Genomic DNA, 10000 nt, shown 5'->3' with positions numbered 1-10000 from the left:
ATATATATATATATATACATACACATATATATATATATATATATATATATATATATATATATATATATATATATATATATATATATATATATATATATATATATATATATATATATATATATATATATATATATATATATATATATATATATATATATATATATATATATATATATATATATATATATATATATATATACTTATAGTTCCTTTCTCTTACGATTTTTTTTTCTAAATCGTTTTCAGAGTAGTTTCAAAACTATTTAGCAATGCAAATATTTATTTCCTCGCCAGATTTCCTAACGAAAATTATATATATATATATATATATATATATATATATATATATATATATATATATATATATATATGTATGTATATATAAACATATATATATATATATATATATATGTATATATATATATATATATATATATATATATATATATATATATATATATATATATATATATATATATATATATACATGCCTTTTCTCAGCTTCCCAACATTCACATTAACAAATGCACAACGTACGTCATTAGTAGATACTACAAAGGTATGTTTGCATACATGGTATATGACTGGACCTTTCTATCAACATATAACTTATAAAATCTTGTTTCGAATCATGTTTCTCCCAGATACTGTACCATGAGTCACCCCGTAGAATTCACGTGTACATATTATTCCGAGGCAATAACACAGATCTTGCTAAAAAGAAAACTTTCTCTTACAGTTTTTCTTGTCAGGAATGAAGTGGCTTAAGATTAATAAAATGCAACATGAAAATACTGATGCTTATCCTGTAAATAAAATATTCTATATTCTATATTATTTTCTTAGCCTATTTCTGGGAAATGCAATATTTTGTTTATTAGTGAACCAGTCTTCCTTTTAAACTAAACTGGCGTATTGGGGTAAATGTGCTGATATATGAGTAAACTAATAAGAACCTTAAATGCTCCTAATTTCAGGCTCCTGAGAAAAATAAAAAATATTCTTTTTTCATAATTTGAATTAAAAAGAAAATTCAATTCCTGTTTTTTGCCATTATTTAATCCAATAATATACAATGTCCCAACAATAATCTTAATCATGGGTAGAATGCACTTCTAAGTTTATCTTAACCCGTCTGTTACTCGAATTAACATCCTTTTTAATAGATCTTTTAAGTGTTTGTTTTTCTCTTTTCGTGGATATTACTTTCACTTGAATTATGAGGAAGCTCGTTATCAGACAGACTTTCTCTGTTTTCTGTATTGACTTTACCTTCGATTATATCAATGCAACAGCTGCTATTCGCAATGTGCGTTTAGTCTAAAAAAGATACGGTGCAGTAAAACATTTTTTTTTATATTTCCATAAAGACAGTTTTCCAGGCAAGCCTCGGACTTCATCACTTCTTACCGAAGACATCTGATCATAATAATGAGCTTCTATACCATTTCTATTTCCCCTGATTGCATCCCTAACGAAGTAATCAATATTTTTCTCATTGCATTGATGGTACTTTTGGTACATGATTGAGTTTCCAAATTTTAACTATTGTCGATTTTAACAATTATTTCCACGAATCTCATCTTCAGTGTAACTAAACTTATATTGATAGCAATTCTTACAATATCCGTTATCATAACCTATTTACAATTTTTAATTTTGATTTCCTTTACCCACAAAATTGCCTAACCGCTGTTAATGGCATTAGTGTTATTATCTCTAGGGAATTTTCACAAGCTTTTAGTGTAACATCGCCAATATTCATATCAGTGAGGTCTTTTTTTATCTACTAAATATGCTTCTGCAATCATTTCATGAACTATCATATTCCTTTTTATATTAGTATAATTGATGATTATCGCTTTATTAACCATTGTTTGTGGGTAACTATTTTGTTCGACCATCACCTTTTCTGTGGGTTTATTCATCCTTTCCGAGGACTTGTAACCTTTTGGTCGTTTTAAATTCGGACAGTAAGAGCTTCCCTAAGTGAATCAGTTTTTAAATTCGACATTACACTATGTAATTGGGTGCCTATGCTACCAGATTTTTTTCAATTGCTAGGTTGCCATCTATACAAAAAAAAAAAAAAAATAATAAAAAATAAAAGTGTCTCTGACTCTTAACAGACACATATAAGGAAATCTTTTTTTCTATTCCCTTGAAAATAGATTTGTCTTCATTAGGAGAAAACTATTAATTGCCGAATGCCATGGCATCAACTTTGACATTTTCTGCTTTTCTATAATGGCAGAAGATATTCTTCAGCACTGACAAAGGTATCTCTAAAGGTACTCTCCTATATTTTGCATACGTCGTTGTTTTAATACAGTGCTGATATGTATATCATCACACCTGTATTTCACTAACTTTTCATAGTTTTTCATCAAGAAATCGAAAAATTATTCATACTTAACTTTAAATAAGCACTTCGATTTTCCAACAATACTTATACCGTAGACCCCTGCATCAAGGGTCTCCATCGCTTCACTGTATACCTAAGGTAACACATCAGATTTTAGGTTTAATTATTTAGATTGTTTACTCCTCGAGTAAACGCAACTACCTCGGAGATGAGGATGCAATAAACTGTAAGATAACACGGGTTCAATAGGCTGTGGCAAGGAAAAAAAAAAGTTAAAAAGAAAGGGAAAATAACACGAAAAACAAATGCACTTATTGAGATCTGGAGCCAAATTATCTGATTTCATAATTACCAATCTAGCGTCTATATTTTTAAAACTACGTTATAATAATGACAAATAGCCAGTATTTATACGAGCATTCATTATGTCATAATACTAACTCTTCTGTCAACAATTGAAGAATAACTAGAAATCCTCCTTTTATGACAGGTCAGACCCCTCGCCATCTTCTAAATCAGTTAAAGTGATTGTCACAGTCTCCTTATTTATGTGTCCTGAACCATAACAACCAATGTTATTGTGCATTTTAAAAAAAGTAATAAAATACAAATTAATTAGGTTCTATGAAAACCATGTATCTTTACCAGCAAAACTTGTCTTATTCTAATGCATTGCCAAAGTAGCGCACCTAAACAAAAACAAATATTATCTAAAAAGAAAATAACATGATAAAATCATAACCCATATTACATCATATGACAGATAGCTACTGTAAAATAAAAGAAATAGAATGATTTGATACATAATTGCGAATCATTATAAAATTTTTCATTACACAGAAAACTCTATAGAAGCACATTTACCATAGTGTGGGTATGTGAATATACTTATGTTCATATATATATATATATATATATATATATATATATATATATATATATATATATATATATATATATATATATATATATATATATATATATATGTGTATGTGTGTGTGTGTGTATGTATATATATGATATATATGTGTATGTATATATATGATATATATATATATATATATATATATATATATATATATATATATATATATATATATATATATATATGTATATATATATATATATGTATATATATATATATATATATATATATATATATATACATATATATATATATATATATATATATATATATATATATATATATATATATATATATATACATATATATATATATATATATATATATATATATATATATATATATATATATATATATATATATATATATATATATATATATAACGTAACAGATGAAGACAAAACAAAATCTATTTATTATGTAGATATGAGGACAATTTGGAGCTGAGTGCTTTAAAGGAAAAAATTAATGTATTAAAAATCACTGGAATTAGACACGTAGCAGTAATCTGAAAGATGACGTTTATTGAATAGATTTTAGCAAGAAACGAGATAGCTAAAAAGAAAAGAATGATACGAAAATCAGTTTTTTTTTTATTTCAATAACAAGGAAAATGCAGCCATGTTTTATAGTTTTAATTTCTTAAATGTTACATAAAATGAATTCAAGATATTTTCAAGGTTTTATTAGTATTTTTAATCTAAAGAGTCTCCAACTAAGAAGAAAAAGTATTAACATAAAATAAAGAGAATTGCTATTTTCAAAAAGTTTTAGTCTGGATATTTATAATATCAAGAAAACAAAATGATTTTATAAGAGGTTCAGTCTTGACCATAAAAAATCTTTCCAAAAATTTAAAATGTTGTATCATATGAAATTACTAAGTATGGTTATATGAATTTTACAGCTATATCTAAGTTTCTGAAACACACGACAACAGAATATTGAAATATATATAAATGCTAAATACAGTAGATATACGGAAAGCATAAACTTTAGTGGATTTTTTAATTAGTATATGCATACGCCGGATACTCCTTTCACAGTTTTTTATCATTTATATTTTTGGATTTCTCAGAATGTATTACAGCAGAGATCCATCACATATGTTTTGTCATTTTTCAGTAAGGTACAGAACACGTTTCTTTTCTCAATTGTTGTCCCCTTGAACTTCATATTAAGCAAGTTATGGACCTTAATTTCTAAAGCATAATTGGCAGCGTCAATGTCTTTATTGAATGATTTTTTTGCCCTGATTAGTTTTCTATTCTTGCTTTGGGTAAACTAATTGGAGAGTAAATAATGTTTCGTTGATACCTAGTGGAAGCCCCTCCTCCTTACTTAATCATAATTTTTTTTTTATATTATGGCTTTTATGTTATAAAACTATTGTATCTTTCTTTAGTCAATTCAAATTGGAATCTAAATAAAGTACATTTACACTATACCTCCATCACGTCAATTTGCCTTATTTAGGGATTTTCCTAAACTTTGTTTGGCTATCTCTTCTTATTATAGATTTTATTATCAATACAATTATTTTAGAAGAAAAAAAGCCATTCCTAAGGTTAATTGTTCCTTTTGGGTTGAATATCTTTATTAGACAATTTACATCCCCAGTGGTCCTCACTCCTTTGTCACCCGCAGTTTTAGAGGTATCACCAAATCCGTAAAACTGCTAAAATTACAATGTTGAAGACTCTCTAGGCTCCAGCAGCTCCGAGTGAAATGTTTTCTGAGAGGGGCTGCACTTGATATAGCATGATAAATGTAAAGGTCCTCTTCAGCTGTTTACCACAGAGAGGTGACCATGTTCTGCTATTGATGTCGTAGAGGGGATACTCCTCCGGTCAAAATATATTTAGTTCACCTCATTTCATATTGAAATAAAAAAGCAAAGCTCCACCTCATTTGAGTTTTCTTTAGTATGTAACTGAAATATTCAACATCCATAAATATAAGGTGTTACCAAGTGACGCTCTACGTCGGCATTTCCTTCTATTTCCAGTTAATATTAATATTGATAATCCTCGTAAGTTCCAGAAAGCTGGAATACGAAGCAATCCACTTAATAGTAATCTGACTTATTTTGCCCTGGCACTACGCCAATTGATTAATCGCTTTCCAGAAGTGTTTTCTTGTTTTCAGAAAGATTAATTTACCGAAAGAAAAAGCCTTTTATCATAACTAAGCCTAATTTGTTTCTATGTGAACATAGTCTATTGAGAGTAAAAAGTAAGTTTAAAAATTAGAATTATACTATAAAGGACAAATTATTTTTACCTCTGCCTGAAAATAGTCATTTAACCGAACTAATATTATGCGATACTCTTATATAATTTTACATTCTGGATATTATTCTATTTTTACCGAATTGAAAAAAAAAAATTACCATATACCCAAACATTTTTCAGCTATCAAGAAATTTTTTAAACAGTGTGTTCATTCTGACAGATTCAGATGCAGAGACAGTAAGAGAGACAGCCAGAGATGTAAACCAGACTTTGCTAAAATCTGAATTCCAGAATCCCTTGCCAGAAGATCTTGAGATCCCAGGCATCCCTACCATGATGGGATTTCTGTCTTGCCAACATTACCAACTCTCTTTGCCAGGACTGATACGGTGAGTAGCAAGCTTATGTAGAGTTTTGTTATTGTAGTTGTGTTAATGTTCAAAAGCCTTTGTATCACCTCCTTTAATCCTTCCTCCTGATAGCTGATAGCAATTTTCTTGTCCTTATTTCGCTGATTTGTCGAATGAACTCTTCTTGGGATTATTATTTTTTTTTTATTTAATGATATTTACAGATTATTAAAACTATATTAAAATATTTTTTATATAAAAAAGTTGAATTCTATATTATTTATCACCAGTTGTAAACTAATGCTAAAAGACTTCATTGAGAATAATATAAACTTTTATTTGTTTTCTGGCTGGTTTTTCCTTTCATGAGTTGTTTAACGCTATACAGAAAATTGACAAATAATGTAATTTATTGAATGAAATATTCACAAGAATCTTAATTGCAGTCTTGTCAATTCCCGTAAAAATCTAAAGAAAAGTGTAATTAAGACTAAGAAAAATAAATGATATGAAGATAAACATGAGAAAATGCGATATATTTCATTATACTTATAATGATGTTTTATCATTATGCATCTGAAAAAGAACAGGATACCTCTTATTTACCATTCTTAAGAAATACTGTTTACAAATCTAACAAAAATAAACAAGAATCTAACAAAAACAGAAATATAAAAGAGGGATCTTACACCTTTCACAACACACGCGTGTACAAACGCTCACACAAACAGGACATCCGCCAGGTAGCTTAAAGACAACGATTAAATATTGACATCACTTGAAGGTCTTACAAATTAAAGCAAACACTTGAAAGCAGAATCTCATTTAGAAAAGCTAATGGAGAACATCTTAAAAGACTCTCTCTCTCTCTCTCTCTCTCTCTCTCTCTCTCTCTCTCTCTCTCTCTCTCTCTCAAAAGGAACTGGGAATTTTCTTTTATCTAGAGAACTGAATTTATTTCAGAAAATAGTTGGAATATTTGGCCACTTACTGTCACGATGGGTTATGTGTGCGAGTTTTAAGTCTTTATGAAAAATCCAATTATATACTCAATTGACTGTCTTCAAAAATCAATTCATAAGTAACAGAAAATATTCTTAATCCCATATCATGATTTAGTCTGCTTTTAAACATTATGGATTATTGGATTTGTAGGAATTAGTTAGAAACTAGACCTGAATACACAAGATACCGTTAACGCAACAATAAAACATTTCATTTAAGGATTAATGTACTATAATTAGGGATTTCCTCCATATAACATATCATTATGGATACTTATTTATTAATATAATATTCACATAATCATATCCTTAAAATCATTTATAGATTAGGACAGATTATGCTCAATTTTTTTTATGTTTAAATTTTTCAACATAATATATCATTTCAAGAAATATTTTGAATATAAAGTAAGCAAAACTTATTACATTTAGCTTTCATTCTTAAAAGTATAATTTTTGGAATTATGCTAAACATTATATTCATATCTTGTTCCATTAGGTGTCATTCATGATTCAATGTTACAAACACTTGTGTGTTCTAGTTTGTTTCATAATATTTAATATTTTTGAATTAATGTTATTTTGAGTGTATAACGTTTGTAGGAGAAAATTTTCATCATATTTCCAGGAAACTTTATAAAACTTGAGGTAAATGTTTTTAAGTTTAATATTCTGACATAAGTCTCTTTTTATAGTTAATACTTGAAAGATCTGTTTTAATATTGTAACTATTCTTAAGATGTTATATTTTAATTGTTCATTATTTCACATAGTTTACTTATTTCCTTATTTCCTTTCCTCAATGAGCTATTTTTCTCTGTTGGAACACTTGGCCTATATCATTCAGATTTTCTAAATAGTGTTGTAGCCCAACTAGTAATGATAATAATAATAATATGCATGTATATATATATATATATATATATATATATATATATATATATATATATATATATATATATATGTGTGTGTGTGTGTGTATATATATATATATATATATATATATATATATATATATATATATATATATATATATATATATATATATATATATATATATATATATATATATATATATATCATCATCATCATCGCTGTCACTAGTCTACTGCAATAAAAAGGCTTCAAACATGCCCTACCTCTTGCGTCTGTTTATGGTCTTTCTGCGGCGGTCCACATCCGCAAACTTCCTTAGTTCGTCAATCCATCGTTTTCTTTTCCTTCTTCTATGGACTTTTTCTGTTATCTGTAATGCCCATCTATTGTTTGTCATTCTCATTTTACTGTATGTACTGCCCATGTCCATTTCTTTTTCCTACATGTTGTTAGAATATCCTATACTTTAGTTTGCATTCTTTGTAAACATACACAAATCGCGTCCTCTATTTCCATTATTGACCTGGCCAATTATAAAATTTGTGGTCGTTTAGTTCCCAAACTAGGTACTAGACGAATTCTTTAACAAGCAAAAATCTGGGCAAAGAATCGTTGTTTTACACTTGATCTTGAGGCCTGGAGCTAGGTGGTTCTCTTTTCGAGATCGCCATTAATAATTTAGAATAAGCCTGCTACTCCAACTAAATAACCTGAAGTAAGTAACTGTATTGATTGATCAATTCCATTTGTAATTTACTGGTCGATTCAAATTTGTTATTTTTTGTTTTGATTGGTTTTGTTGTAATATTTTTTTTTTTTTTTTTTTTTTTTTTTGTAAGTCGTAATATAAGTGTAATTTAATTTTAATCTATTTCTGTTGACATTTTCCGTGTAAAGTAGGATAAAAATATTATTATAATGTTTTCATTTACAGAATGAAATGTCTGTAACGATTTCAACGTCATGACGTCACATGCCTCGTTCGTATGGTTGGTTGAGGCAAGGTATATAGAATAAGGGAGAGGTGTCAATGTTTTTATTCTGATTGGGCAGGAGCAAGCCCATGCAGACGCTACACTCTTATTCAAGTTGCTCTTCTTCTGTCTCTTAGTGTTATTCCCATAATCATCCTTTCCATATCTTTTTGCGTTGTAACTAGCTTAAGTTGTAAGATATCAGTAAAGTTCCAAGTTTCTGATCTATAAATGGATATTGGTAGGACCAACTCTTTAAATAGTTTTCGTTTTAGAGAAAGTAGCCTTTTACAATTCATGATGTCATTTTTTTTTTTTTTTTTTTTTTTTACCAAACGGTCTCCATCCCAAGCTTATCCTTTTATTAATATTGATCTTGTGTCTTGGGGAAACATTTACTGCCAGTCCTAAGTACGTATATCCCTTAACAATCTCTATATGCTTGTTCGTAACTCTTATTTGTTATCTCTCTACATTTTCATTGAACATTATCTTACTATTATTCATATTCATTTCCAGTCCTACATTTCTGCTTCCTCTATTCAAATCTTCTATCATCTTCTGTAATTCCTCCTCTTACTCACTGAACACATATCTGGCATCAGGAAATTCTAAGTTGTTTAGAGAGATGGGGTCTCCCTTCCTAACTCCTTCCTCAATTACTATCTCTATGTAATATATATATATATATATATATATATATATATATATATATATATATATATATATATATATATATATATATATATATATATATATATATATATATATATATAGATAGATAGATAGATAGATAAATAGATAGATAGATAGATAGATAGATAGATAGATATAGATATAGATATAGATATTTTGTTTTCTTTTTAAGTGTGTATATTTCGTTCTTTCCCGCGCAGATAATAGAAAACCCTGTTTAAGTTGGCCGTTGCATGTTTCAAATTATTCAAATTTTTATGACATAGTTCTCCTCAACTAGTCGTTATCTTGTCGAATAAACTTATTCACATTCACCTCGCTTCTCTGTTGGTTCCTACCAGCCACCTTGCTACATTGCTGATCACTGGAGAGGAGAATAAGCTCCACACCACCCTTTCACTCACTGATGAGCCCTACCCGTTTTCCAATGATTCCCACCGACACTGACTCTTTGACACATGCCGTCTCCATGGAACTGCCACCCTTCGCCAGGAAAGAAACGTCTGCTTTTTTCTAGAGAAACGAAATTCATTTTTGTATTAAGGCACGACTTGCTCAAGTAACAAAGCAGTTTAT

The sequence above is a fragment of the Palaemon carinicauda genome, chromosome 8, assembly GCF_036898095.1.
Source record: "Palaemon carinicauda isolate YSFRI2023 chromosome 8, ASM3689809v2, whole genome shotgun sequence".
NCBI classification, from domain to species: Eukaryota; Metazoa; Arthropoda; class Malacostraca; order Decapoda; family Palaemonidae; genus Palaemon; species Palaemon carinicauda.
The sequence above is the reverse complement of the archived record's forward strand: the minus strand, read 5'-3'. Positions refer to the sequence as shown.